Raw genomic sequence first — 14974 nt, 5'->3', positions numbered from 1 at the left:
ATTTTACATTTACATTTAAACATGTTTATTATATTTATTGCTCCTATAAAGATTTTCTCACTTTAGTTTTAAATGATGTGTATACTATTTTTTTGCAGTTATGAAAACTCACATTTTATGCAGTGAAAATGAATTAGTTGTCCTTAGTGAAGTAGAGATTTTTATATTCGGAAGGCAGAAAAATAGACGAAGAAGCATTTTTATATTATTGGACTCACAGTTTTTAGTAAAACTTAATATTAAAAACCTCAAATATAGCAGAATAATGTCTCTCTTTTCTAGATTATTATCATGCAGAATATTAAGATCTGTCTTCCTTTGCTCGTGAAAACATTGTAATTTTAAGTCAGCAAACTTTGCTTGGAATAGAACTGGATCTTAAAATCCATACTGGAAGTTACCAGAGGGATAGTATGGGGATGGGAACCCAGTGTAGAACAGGACCTGGACCTCTGAACCATATACAGTGTTGTAAACCAATGTTACCGCAAGAAAATAAATACAATAAAGCTGGAAAATATTCTAGAATCTTCTGAAAATTTCAAGTGTATTGAAATGTTTCCTATATAAAAACTCAGGTAAACATATAAAAGATAAGCAAAGTTAGGTTTTGGAATACTATTCTTGTTCATATGACACTCGTTCATATGAATGAACATTCCTTTCATTCCTTTTGTGGGATGCCTGATTTCCCTTACTTCCTGACTGCCCAATAATCTATTGACTCACTTCTTTCTTGAATCAAAATTTCCTAATTGATAAGTTCTTTCAAATAAATAAATAGTTAAAACAATCTTCAAGATTCCTTGTTCTGTTTAGAGTTAAATAAATGTTTCTGGCAGAATGTGGGGCTCAACTTAAGGAAATACAATTTTGATGTTTAGTCCCCTCTGTCGCTTCCTTCCTTACTCCCTCTTTTCCTTCTTCTCTTCCTTGTCAGAGAAAACTGGGCTCTTGTATGGACTGGAGTATAGAATGAGTAGAAGTGAAGATTCAGCTGAAAGCTTTAAGTGAAAAGAAAATGAGAACTTAATTTAGAGAAGCTGGTTCATGCCCTGAACAAGAAATATTATAAGCAGGAATCTTGGAGTTTGTGTACCAATTCAGTACACATTTTCCATCAAGAAAGCATCTATTTCATTGTCTTACACAAATTCTTTAGAGACGGTGAATTAAAAACTACATGTGGCTGTAAGCAATGGTACACATAACAGCTTCTGTCCTGTAAACAGTTTCTCCTCTTAGCTTTAAAAGGTCCTGATTATATTTTGATTGCTCTATAAATGGTACCTATTTTGGACATGGGGAAGCACTTAGGAGATTCTAAAAAGTTTTATTCTTCCTTGTAGTTATATCTTCCAAAAGATCCCTGAAATTTTAGGTAACTCTCTATATAAGTGTATAGTGCATTTTAAGTAATTTTCTTTCTGGTGCAACTATCTTATTTGTTTGTATGGTTAGTCATTCATTTTACAAACTGAAGCAATATTTATTCATTTGTACCTTAGACTTGGGATATGATACTAAATACAACAAACAAGGTATCTGTTTTCACAAAATGATCAGGACAATCAACAAATAAGTATTTGTATCAGGGCCTCCCTGGTGGACTAGGGGTTAAGTCTCAGCACTTAACTCCTTAGTTCCATCCTGACAGACCTCTCCTGTCTCACCCACTGCTCCCCTTAGCAGTGATCTGCCTGTTCTGCTCTCCACTCTGTTTCTAGTGAGTCTTTTTACCTCCTACTACCGCAGCTCTGATCTATACCTGTTTTTCCTACAAAATAAGTAAATATTAAAAATTAAATATTTGTAGATCTCAGTTCCACCATTTAATGAAAAGTCCTCCTTATTTTAGCAGGTTCATTTATTGATATGTGAGGACCTAACTTTTGTGGGAAAGGCATATCCAAAATAAATTATTCACCAATAGTTAATAATATATTACAATTGACAATATGGGGTACATTCAAATTTATAGAGTTCAGTAAATGCATAAAGTTTCAAAAAGTATGAAACCAATGGAAATTATCTTTAATTGACCCATATTTTGTTTAATGCAATCATATATAAGACTTAGGGATTTATACTTGTACATCGATACTAAGCTAAAGATTCAACAGACAGCTCACTGCCTGTTCAAACCTATTCACACATCAAACCTCATCTCCAACTTCTGCATCTATGCCTCTTTGACTGATTCTGACCCAAGCTGATATTCCCTATGGGAGTGATCAGCTGAAACATTCTATCGGTAATATAGTATTTAATGTTGTTTGGTCCTTTATTAATAGCTAAAGGTAAATTTTAATTTCCAAGCACAATACTTTATTTTTATATTGATAAATAGAATTGTAATTTAACAACTTCTCTGTGAGAACCTTCAATAAACTCAGAAGTTTTAAACTAGTTTCCTTGTCAGGTGACTGAAACTACAAGCAAATCCACATTGTTTAGAATTCATTTTGTGGAACACTGAGCTTAAAAGTCAAACGGGAGATCATTAGTCCAATGTGGGGGTGTTTCTATTTTAAAGATAGATGACTAAAGATTTTATGAAGACATTCAGTAATTGATGATGCTATATCCTGATGAGTTAGTGATTTCTATCAGTTTTCTCCCTTATAAAACCTTTATCTTTTGTTTTGAAACTAGTATTTGAGGGAGAAATAATTTGAAAGTATGAAAATATTTTTTCTCATCATATTTCACTAATTTTAGCATGGATTGGCCCTATTCTGCAATATTTATTAAATAATAAATTATTAATCCTTAATTATTAATATTTACTAAAGGATTGATTATTAATTGATTAAAGGATTTATCAAATTGAAAAATTTTATCATCCATCCTATATTTATATATTTAGTGGGGATTTGTATAAAGTTCTTTTCTTGTTTAGTCTTATAGTATCTTATCAAAATACTGTTTATCAAGTTATTTAAGTATTCCTTTACCCCATCAGTGGGACTCATTTATAATAGAAACAGATTCTACTCTATATATTCATTTATGATAGAGATATATTCATTTATTGTTTTTGTATTTCATTTTCAGTCCTTCCTATATGTGACTGAGTTTACCCATTGGTTTTGTTTATGAAATATTTCTATGTTTACAAAATACATAATTACACATAAAAGTATACTCAGAAAAATTTCATTCTCTCCTTCTGCTCTTCTGGAATGCAATATCCTTTCCCTATTCTTTCAACTTTGTTCTCCCAACTCTGTAGGGAATAGCTCTCATTTGTTCCTTAATAATATTACCTTAATTACTTTTCCACAGAAGTGGAACATACACACACATGTATAGTCCATATATATGGAGATATAACAAACACACACGTATAGTCCATATATATGGAGATATATAAATATGTTTTACTCTCCTTTCTTTCAAAAAGATAGCATATTGTATTTGTTTCCTCTGAAAAATACATTATGAGAAGTATTCCTTATCAGTTCATAGAGAACCTCCTCACTCTCTTCTCTTTTTTTAAAGATTTATTTATTTATGCGTACAAGAACTTGGTACAGGCCAGAGGTGTGCGGGGTGGGGGAGCTGTGAGAGGATTCATCAGAGACAGAGCGGGGTGCAGAACAGGCAGACAGACGAAGTACACTGCTGAGGGGAGCAACGGGCGGGTCAGGAGAGGTCTGCCGCGCCATGTGGTCTCCTCCAGGGCAGGTGGGGATCGAACTCACGCGGAAATGGCTTTAGCTTCTTAGTGCTGTGCTTTAACCCGCTGAGCCACCAGGGAGGGCCTATAGTAAATGTTTTTATGTCAGGGAAACCAAGTGAAATGGATGGGATCTTGAAAATAAGCGAAATATAAATTATTTTTGAAGATCATCCATGGCAAGATTCAACAAATGTTGATATCTTGCAAACTCCTGATTCTTTAAAAGGAAGAGGGGAAAAAAAAAATTTTAGCTCTCTGTATCAGAGCCTCCCACATGTAACCTAATTTTTACAAATGTAATGATTAAGATCTGATCAATTATTCTGGGAAGTCTAGGCCATCTGAAAAGTGAACTTTTCAGCAGTACAAACACCTTTGTACATAGAGATCACAATGCAGGAATTGTATCTCTTTGTCTAAGCCTCTTCCTACAAATTGTAACAAAATTCTCTTTCTGTTGACATACATACTAGTCTAGACATTCGATTTTTAGCTATTTATGAAGAGCAAGGGATAGCCATTAGAAGAAATGAGAGTAAAACACATGCAGTGAATATTTGTGATAAAGCAAGTCATTTCATTTGAGACTTTTTACTACTTCCTTGTTTTTGACAGAAATCAATTTAACTTCTTTTTACATAAATAGAGTATATCCTAGATGAACCCCTGAGGTAGGAATATAAAAGATATCTGATTTTTTCACTAATACAAAGCTATTAAAGCTGTAAGTAGGGCTTAACATCATTCAACATTCATCGCAGAAGGGCTTCTCTAGTAAAATAGTATACAGAAAAAAATGAACCAATTTCCATTAATTTTGTTATTACAAGGTGGAAAGTGGTTCAAAAACTGTATCATGTAAACACAGATTTCTAAAGATAAAAATGGTACAGTAGTGGTCAGAGTTGAAGAATTTGCTTTTTTTCAGATTAGGTTTTATTTTGCTTGCACTATAAATGCACACACACATATTTGCTACTCTAAAAATACACTGTGTATATTTACTTGCCACAGATGTCTGATGAGTCACTGTAGCACAATATGTTTGGAATAGGTGAAAATGATTTGAACATCTAAAGAAATTGCATCTAAAATAAATACAGTATTTTAAAATAAACTGGAGATTAAACATCCGGAGGCATTTTAAGGTTAGTTTTGCTTAGTTGCTCAACAGAGTGTTCATGATCATGTGTCCTTTTTTCTGCATTTCTCATTTTTTGAGTGCCTCATCTGAAGTAGAGATGATGGTGACTTTTCTAACAGTTTCTGGGGTATTCCATCTTTTTCACAAATGTCAACCATCTAGTATCTTAATAGTAGGTAGTCCTCTGTATGATATGTGCACACAGAGATTTTTCTATGAAAACTGAGATTCTGAATGAGTAAAGGAAAAAAGTAGATTGTGTTTTTTTTTTTTTTAAGATTTATTTATTTGTGCGTACAGAACTGGGGTACAGGCCAGAGGCTCAGGGGCGGCGAGAGGCTTCACCAGAGACAGAGTGGGGAGCAGAACAGGCAGATCGACGAAGCACACTGCTGAGGGGAGCAGCGGGCGGGTCAGGAGAGGTCTGCCACGCCATGTGGTCACCTCCAGGGCAGGCGGGAATCGAACTCATGCGGAAGCGGCTTTAGATTCTCAGTGCTGTGCTTTAACCCGCTGCGCCACCAGGGAGGGCCTAGATTGTGGTTTTTAATTCCATGGAGAATATGAGCAGTCATTCAGCTTAAAAGTATTCAGCTCAAAGTAGAAATCCTAGGAAAGTAATCAGGAGTGATAGATGGACAACCAACTTAGAATTAGTCCTTTTACTCACAAAGTAATGCAGCCTACTATTTCATTGTTGGACATTCTGAACTATTTAGAAAGTTCTTCCATTTTAGCTAGTTTACCTTTTGGAGATTTCATATAAAAATCTTATATCTATCCTTTAGAATTTCGAAAATTACCCCAACACTTATTTTTTATGTGTGTGGAGAACTGGCCATATTTATATTTATATTTGTTTAAAATACAGAATCACTAACCATTTCTCACATAATAAGACTACCACTTCCTTTCTCAAGGTCTTAAAACTATATGGCAAAAAAAAAATTAATAAACAACAAAAAAGAACATGAACAGCTTATCATGAACAGTTCCCATTCCAAACACTATCCCTGTCCAATATTTTACCCAGAACATTCAGTCTGTCTCTGAACATCCTCCTGCTATCAATCCAAACCCTTCACTTCTAGATCAATGCCTGATGGCCACCTATCCCCTCATTTATTGTGCTTCCCAAGGTCACATTTTTTGGAGCATCAGGTTCACTGTATCTCATAAAAGCAAGCTCTAGCAAATGTTACAGCTTACCTGTCTCTTAGGATATTCAAAATTCTAACTTCAGGAGTTTTGACTAGAAAACCTGTATTAATACCATATTCTCATTACTCTGTAAGCCATGTCCAACTAAATTGAGGGCCCTCCCTGGTTGCACAATGGGTTAAAGTGAAGCTCTGCAAGTGAGCCCCTGCCACTTCAGTGCAGAGTTCAACCCCCGGCCCTGGAGGTGGTCCACATGGCGTGGCAGACCTCTCCTGTCTCACCCGTTGCTACTTCATCAATCTGTCGATTCTGCTCCCCACTCTGTCTCTGGTGAATCCTCTCACCTTCCCTGTGCCTCTAGCCTGTACACCAATTCTATATGAATAAATAAATAATTCTTAAAAAAGTAATTTAGCAAATTGAATTTTCATTACTGAGAATATGATGTACCCAACATCCAATTTTGTCTCAAATGCAAATAGACATTCTTTAAAAAAATAACAAATATTTTCTACTAGCACCATCATTGCTGATACCACTAGACATTATTGCTTTGAGTTCTAGGATTATAAAACCCAATAATCCAGTTAAAATTAAGGAAACAGTCAAATTAGACTATAAATCTTAATTTACTTTGATTTTACTGGAAGATACAGAAATTTTAAAAATCTCTGACCTCAAGGAGATAAAGTGGCAATGTTTGATCAGTGTTTTGAAGAGATAACTTTTCTGTGCTATGAAAGTAACTAAAAGGTGATCCAACAAGGAAGGGGGGGGGGTGCATTCATTTTGGAAGTTGTAACCCATGAGCTGAGAGAGATGAGAGATAGTGGGTAGTTGGACAAAGGTAGAGACCAGGTAGAAACAGAGCTGGGAGGACTACTGTCATCTGGGAGTTGCTTGTAATGCTGGAATACATTTCTAGGAGCTTGTGGAAAATAGAAAACAGCAGGTGTCAGAGGATAATATCAATGACAATGCAGTGTAAATACTGGACAAAAGGAATTTTACATAAGAGGCATGGAAAATCACTCAAAACTTAAGACAAAAAGGAACATTATAATCTTGAGGAGAGTACTTTGGAGGTTGCTAGAGAGATTTGAACTAATGGCAGGGAGAGCTGTGAAAGAACTGTGGAGAGAAGACTACCAGAGTAACCTCAGTGAGCAATAAAGAGAGCTTCAAATAGTGGGAAACAGAGACTGTAAGCTTCTTGAAGACTGTGATTTCTTTCTCATTCTTTGCTGGGTATTAAGGATCTACCTGTAACATATGGCTCACTCTATAAAAACATGTAAGGAAGGGAGGGAGGGAGAATAGAAAGGCAAAAAGAAAGAGGGGGTTGGAATATGGGAGGGAAGGAGCAGAGAAAATAAAGAAAGAAGTAAACATAATAACATGTCAAAGGAATTTGTTGACCTTGTAGATTCATTCGCTGGAATATTATTTCATGCCAAGGTTAAAACAGTTGTTTTGCTGAGACAAAGAGTATAAAAAAAGTAACAGGTTATTGTAAAAATTGTATGTTCCAATTACACATAGCTTCTAAAAGCAGGATTTTAGGTACTGGAAAGATTACAGTAAAAAAGCGTGGTAATTGCCCAACAGAATTTAGACCCTATATGGTACAATTAAACAAGTATGTGTATAAAATAATACAGGCTGTGAATAGCAGCAGCAGGACTCCAAGAAGATAATTAAGGAGAAAGTGGTCAACAACTAAGGGTATCAGCCAGTCATAAAGTCATAAAGGGTAGGTAATCCTCAAATGTGTAAAATGAAGGTAGGAGCTGAAGTTTGAAGATAAAGTCTGCGTAGCTAGCAGAAAAACACTCCAGAGAAAAGGGTTTGTCATGTTTGAAGATCTGAAAGGGGTATATTGCAGGGAAGTGTAGGCCAAAACAAACAAAAAAACGCAAGTTGGGAAATTGGAGCAAGTGAATAAGATGTACAACAAAGGTAAAAACAGCATCGGGAAAGATAGGCAATTTTAGAAAACACTTAGATGATTGAAAGGTTTAGGGTATGAGCTAGGGGATATATGATGGAAGTGACTGTGTTATGAAAGTTACTGGAAGAAAACAGTTAAAGGGATGTTGAAAGAAGCTTATATATCCTTGTGGTCTTTGAGAGGAAGTTGGTGTTGAAGAAAGCAAAATTATGAACCAAGGGATCTTTAGCTCAAATCTTTGATACATATGGAAAATAAAAATTTTGTTATTGTGTAAGTACATATCTCTAGGATTAGCACACCTTTGCTATTTTCTGAGTGGGTAAAATAAATAGTTTATTCAACACATTGAAGGTTTTCTTTATTTGAGATAGTGGGAAATTTGTTGACACTCCTACTCCCAATTGAAATTAATTTTTATATTCAGCAACAAATAGTTTGTATTGTAGCAGAAACAAATAATCCAGTCATTAAAATAACCAGAGATTCTAAACTTTGCCTGAGTATAAGATCACTTATGAAGCTTGTTAAAAATGTGGTTTCCCAGCCCTCCCTGGTGGCGCAGTGGGTTAGGGCACAGCACTTCAGGCTAGCCTTAGCCACAGCCTCTTTACTGGGAGTTAGATCCCCGCCCCCGGGGGTGATCCACATGGCATTGCAGACCTCTCCTGACCCACCTGCTGCGCCCCTCAGCAGTGTACTTCGTCCATCTGCCTGTTCTCCTCCCCACTCTGTCTCTGGTGAGTCCTCTCACTGCCCTTGTACCTCTGGCCTGCACCCTAGTTCTGTATTAATAAATAAATAAATCTTAAAAAACAAACAAAAAAACGGTTTCCTGTCTCATCACAAATCTACTGAACCACAATTTCCAGGGACAGTGTTTGGGAACTTTCATATTTGATAAGTGCCCTAAGTAACTGTTAAGGTTAGGCAAGGTAGGGAAATACTACTGTAGTACTAACACAACTCACTATGAATGAGAAAGTAAGAATTGCACACTCATTTTTTTTTTTTTTTTGCTAAACAACTTTTTGATCCAATTATTTAACTTCCTTGAGTCCCAGTGTACATTTTTAGGCCCTTCTCTCTAAAAATACCCTACATTTAGGACTCCTGTATATAGCTTGTATAGGAAGTTTTCTATATGTATTAATCTACATAGTGAAAATCTTGTAACTTCAGACACATTTTTTAAAAAATCAACAAATTACAATTGCTAAAGATTTCTTGATAAAAGCATTTTTCTTATTTCTTGTGGGTTAGCTCCCTGGCCAGGGAATCAAGCTCATGTTGCAACTGCTAGTGATAGAGAGCTTGTTAGTGCTGAGACTTAGCTCCTGCTAATATTTTCAAGTGCTGGGCACTTCCACTTTGCAGAACAAATCTAAGAGATCTTCAAACTATCTTTTAAAAACAGTTTTAACAGTTTAAAATGAATGAGCTAATCAAAAGGAAAATCCATAATTTAAAATAAACAGTTTTATACCAAAGATACATTTACCAAAAAAAAAAACTATTCATATGTTCAAAGGTAACAACAGACAGTGAAAGAAATATAAACTATAAAATTCTCTATTAAAATCTGTTTTGTGCTTTAGATTTAAGAGCCATGACTGTCACTAGTAATGTAATATAGCTCCATGGACATCTATTACAGTATTTCTAAAGGTTTAGGCTACAAAATATTAGTGTATCATGTCAAAAATGTTTTTTCCTGATAAAATAAATAACAAAAAATAAAAGTACACAATATCTACCAGGTTAAGTGTTACTTTATGAAACTTTTGTTTCAGTTTTATATGCATATCTACATGCACACATGTATTTGGAGATTATATGTAAACTTAATTTCTCACTGTGGCCGTGTGTGTGTGTGTGTGCATACATACATATATACACACGGTATAATGTGCACTGCTTATTACAGCATTATAAATAACATTAATTAGTTTGGAAAATAGGTTAAAATATGAATACTTACATGAGAATTTGAGGAAACGAATACAACTCAGGTTCTAATGAAATATAATCACTTTTCAGGGAGTGCTGACCAGTCATTTTTATGAGTCCTCTTATAAACACTCAGTGTTCTATCTGTAGCTATCCAAATAAGAAAACCCATTAGCATTGATGCAAGCAACCAGAACCTAAATGAAGCACATATGTTAATGTTACAAGAGGAAGATAACCTCTTTCAAAATCACACTCAGTATCACGTTTACTGTATTGTATTTACTATATTTTAGGTAGTTTGAAATGTCAATATCAATGATTTGCTTTTAACATTTCTGAGGTCAGCGATGACAAAATTCTGTACAAAGCAAAATTGGTTATTTTTACTTGTAAAGGGAGAACCTGGGAATTTCAACTAGGTTTACTAATTTTTGCATAATAACTTATCATTATTATTATTATTGCTTTAAGATTTTATTTATGCATGCAGCACTTGGGTGCAGGACAGAGATGAAAGGGTTGAGAGGATTCATTAGCGACAGGGTGGTGAACAGAACAGGAAAACTGATTGAAACACACTGCTGAGGGGAGCAGTGGACAAGACAGGAGAGGTCTGCTGTGCTATGTGGGCCAGCATCCTGGCTGTGTATGGAACTCATGCTGCAGGGGCTGTGGGTAACTTCATAATGCTTTCTTTTGACCCTGTGAGCCACCAGGGAGGCCCAGTAAGTAATTATTTTTTAAAGAAAAATTGACCATAATTCCTTTAATTTGGCAAGTACCAGTGTTTATGAATTCAAGGAATATACTCAGATAAAAAAAGATGTGGCTTTTTGGTTATATCCTGTCCTCAAATGTGACACGTACAGTCATATGTCGGCTCTAGAATACAGGACAAAATAACAAGTTGATGAGCTTGCAGTGACAACATGGAATTGAAGTTCAAAGAACTCGATGTTCATTGAAAAATTGAAGTGTAACTTGCCCAGGTCAGAGAGTGACATTTTCATAAATTATTGCTATCAGAAGTGGCTGGAATTTTCACAATTGTCTTATTTAACAACAACAGAAATTCCAATAGAGGTCATACTGATTATGCTGAGAGCAAATCTGAAGACTCTAAACACATGTAAGAATTTTCTTTGAAACTCAAATAGAATTTTGTATGTGCTAAAAAGGAAACAAATTACCTTTATTTGTTTATATGCTTAGTAGCTCCTTGGTAGCTTGAAAATGTTTCTCTATGTACTAAAATTGTATATATCTATTGTAGTTCTAACCTAGAAATAATTAAAATCTTAAACAAGAAATTTCAGTTCACTATAGATTTGAATTGAAGCTGGATAATGGAGTTAGAAATGATAGAACAATGAAAAAGTGAGAGAGGGTAAAGGAAAGAAAACAACTAATTTTCTACTTACTTTTGAATGTGTATTAACTTCAGAAAAGTTGATACCTAGGTGAACCTTTCCAATTTCATTATAAATTATTAAATATTTATTTGATCTTTATAATTTCCCACTGTCATACAAAAAGAATATTAAATTCTAATTGATAATAAGAACTATCATCATCTAAATATTCTATCAAACATTTCATCATGTTTGAAAATGCAGATGATATTATGAGGACAACGCCCAAGAGATAAAACACCTATGCAGAAACAGAATAGGAAATTCTGACGCGTAATCAATCTATTATCATGTCTTGATCTACCAGAACTCATATTATCTCATTTAACTCAAGTGCCTCCTCTTTCCACCTCAGAAAGATGAATTTTAAAGGAAATGGTCAATCCAGGTCAGCACCTCTACCTGGACCTAAAGTTCCACTGGCAAAAAGGTATAACAGACCTCTCCTGTCTCACCTGCTGCTCCCTTCAGCAGAGTATTTCAGTCAATCTGCCTGTTCTGCTCCCCACTCTGTCTCTGGTAAATCATGTCACCACTCCTGCACCTCTGGCCTGCATCCCAGTTCTGTATGCATAAATAAATAAATCTTTAAAAATAAAACAACAACCACAAACCTACCATTTAGTTCTCTGGAAAGTAATATCAGGGCAAGAAATTGGAGTTAGACTGTTAACAGTGTATGATCCACTGGAACAGGCACCAACCAGTGCCTGCTGACGTAGCAGAGGAAACAGCCAGCTGGTGGCTCTCAGCCCTGCTGTCTCCCTGGCCTGGAAGCCTCAGAGTGGTTGCCACAGGAACCCTGGAAGCTTTTCATTTTCTTGGGCAGTAACACTCCCATGTTTACTAAAATAAGAAAGAACAGCATGAAATGATAACCATTGAACTGTCATACAATAAATCAAATTCTAAAATAAGCAACAAATCAAAGAATACATTCCCTGGGATTGGAATGTGAAGCCCATTTACACTTGTAGATACTCCCTATTGAGCCCTATTAGCATATACAGTGTCTGCTCTAGTGTTCATTCTGTGGACTTCAATTTATTTATTTTTCTTTGTATGAATAGTCTTTCCCTTAAGTCATATTCTGATGGATAGCTCTGTTCTGACATCCCTTTGTTTCATCCCTAAACAGATGAGATGACTTGTGAGGTGACTGAAATTTTTTTTTTTTTTTCCAAGTCAGAGCTGTTAAAGGAGACAGTGCTCCTTCGTTTGGACTTTCCCCTGAAACCTCTGAATCTCTAAGCAACAATGGGCTCAACTGACAGTCCTGCTCTGAGACATTTAAGAGGATTTCAGAAAAGGCTTCGCTTTTGTTTGCTGATATCTGGAATAAAGGAAAGTATTATTTCTAGTATTTCAAACAAAAGGTTTCAGAGCTTGCTTTGAGAATAGAACTGGTGATCAGGATGTTTCCATCTCATCCCACTCATTGGATCATCACTGATGCTACATTGTGGAGATTGCCAAATTGTGGTATATCTCCTAGCAGCAAGTAAATAAAGGGATGTAAATGACTGATAATTTATCCTGTACTTGTTATAAGTAACTTAAATTACCTTCAAAAATCAAAAGTGTTTCTATGCCATAAAAACATAAAAGTATATGGGATAAGTTAGTTTCAACTGCTTAAATAATAAAAAAAAAAACTATCAAATCTCTTTATATTTCATATATGTACAATATTTCAGCTATTGAAAAACAGTAACAAATCTAAAACCTAATTAAGTATCTTTTGTGGGTCTTGAGTTAGTTCAAGAGAATATGGATCTAGGAGAATATATGCAATGATTTATTCAAAGTTAGAAATCAGAGGGTTAGTATAGAGATATTATTATCTCTTCCCCACCTAGCACAGCTAAAATATCCAGTAACAAAATTCAACTGTTATTTAGGAGACAAGGACAGCCAGACTCTACTTTGCTTTTTCAATTATGTGTGGAAGAAATTGAAATTAGATCTCCCACACATTAGTTAGGGAGCCTGGATCACGGTATTGAGAAAGTTTTAAAGACTGAGTCTAAATCCAACCTCAGTAGGAAAGAATATGTGAATGAGTGATGATACTTACAGATACTAGAGGTGGGGGATAGAAGGGGAGGGTACTAGTCCTTGTGACACATATTTGCCATACTTGATATACCTAATGTTTATCTATGTTATCATTCAGTCATCTGCATTAAGATGATTTATTGAGATATTATTCATAAAATAATTTATGAGTTTCTGGGTTACTTCCTTGAAAATCAGAATGGATATTCTAGCCAAAATACACTCAGGTAAAATTAAAACCCAATATTTTATAGTACCAACCTCAGATTTCCTTTCTCCCCTATGTGGTCCCACATGCAAAGTGCATGATTTTTAGATATCCTTTTCCACTCTCCATTATTCTCTTTTGAGGGACAAACTTCTATTATTTCTCATACTTGTTCTATACAATATTATGCAAATAATTTTCTCTCAATCTGTAAAAATCACAAATTCCTGGCTATGCTTTCTGTTTACTGTAATTGTAATGTGCTGATTGGGTTATTACATTTGCCCAGTGTTCTCAGGGACACTTAGATAATTAACTCAACCTACTACATTTGTCACATTTTTGCCTATTTCTAAGCACCCAGTGTTTTGTTTTGTTTGTCAGTATACTTAAGTTACTTCCTTCTCAGTGGCCTCTTGGCCAAAGTTCCCCTTTAACTGAGAATTCAAAAATACAGGGTATAAATAAAAGTATAGATTAGGTGGGTTGCTGCTTGCTTGTCTGCTTAATATAGCAGTTGCTTTTGGACTAAATAAAAATTACAGAGTCAGGTCAAGCATTTTTTAAAATAGCCACCTTGATAGTGTTTTCTTCCAGGACTTGTTTATTCTAAATTCTACTAATTAGTACACTGTTGTTTCTTTTTTTGTGTGTGAATCTCTAATTCTGAGCATTTCCTGAAGAAATGCTTAAGTGAAGCCACTGTCATCAACATCTGAACTCCAAAGTACTCTTACTCCTTTAACAGTTGGCAAAATCAGGATAAGCAATAGATAACTCTCTAATTGTTTTAATTTTAAATTGAGGATCTTTATGTATTTCATACATTTTAGTACATTAATGTTGAAAATATAGTTACTGGTCATGATTCAACTCATTCACAATTTATTCAACAGATAAATATATTGAAGTCCTACACTGTTCTAGATAATAAAAAGGAATAAGCAAATCTGATTTGGTATCTGTTTTTATGTATCTTATAAATAGTGAACAATAGATAAGTGGAAAATTAATAAACCAAATATAGTTACAAATAATTTTAAATTCTGAAGTAAATGAATAGTATGAAAAATAAATAAAGGATATTTATAAAAGATAGTAAAGTCATTCAGGAAGACCTTGGTTGAAATATTTAAACTGATACTTAAAGAATTTTTAAAGTAAGAATATGTTCTAATTAGATGGAAATGAAAGTTCAAAAAAATCTCTAAAGTGGGAAATATTTGGTAGACTCAAGAATTAAAAGAAGTTATCATGGTAAAAGAAAAAATGGGTGTTTGAAGTGTTGAATTATATTGCAATGGGCCTTTAATATCTGAAAACAGGATTGTTCTTTAATGTACAGAAGTGAAAATTAATGGCTATTGAGATATCACCCAAGGAAATCAGAGGGAAGTGTTTT

This window comes from Condylura cristata, unplaced genomic scaffold, assembly GCF_000260355.1.
Source record: "Condylura cristata isolate star-nosed mole 26May11 unplaced genomic scaffold, ConCri1.0 scaffold00006, whole genome shotgun sequence".
NCBI lineage: Eukaryota > Metazoa > Chordata > Mammalia > Eulipotyphla > Talpidae > Condylura > Condylura cristata.
Note: the sequence above shows the minus strand (reverse complement) of the source record.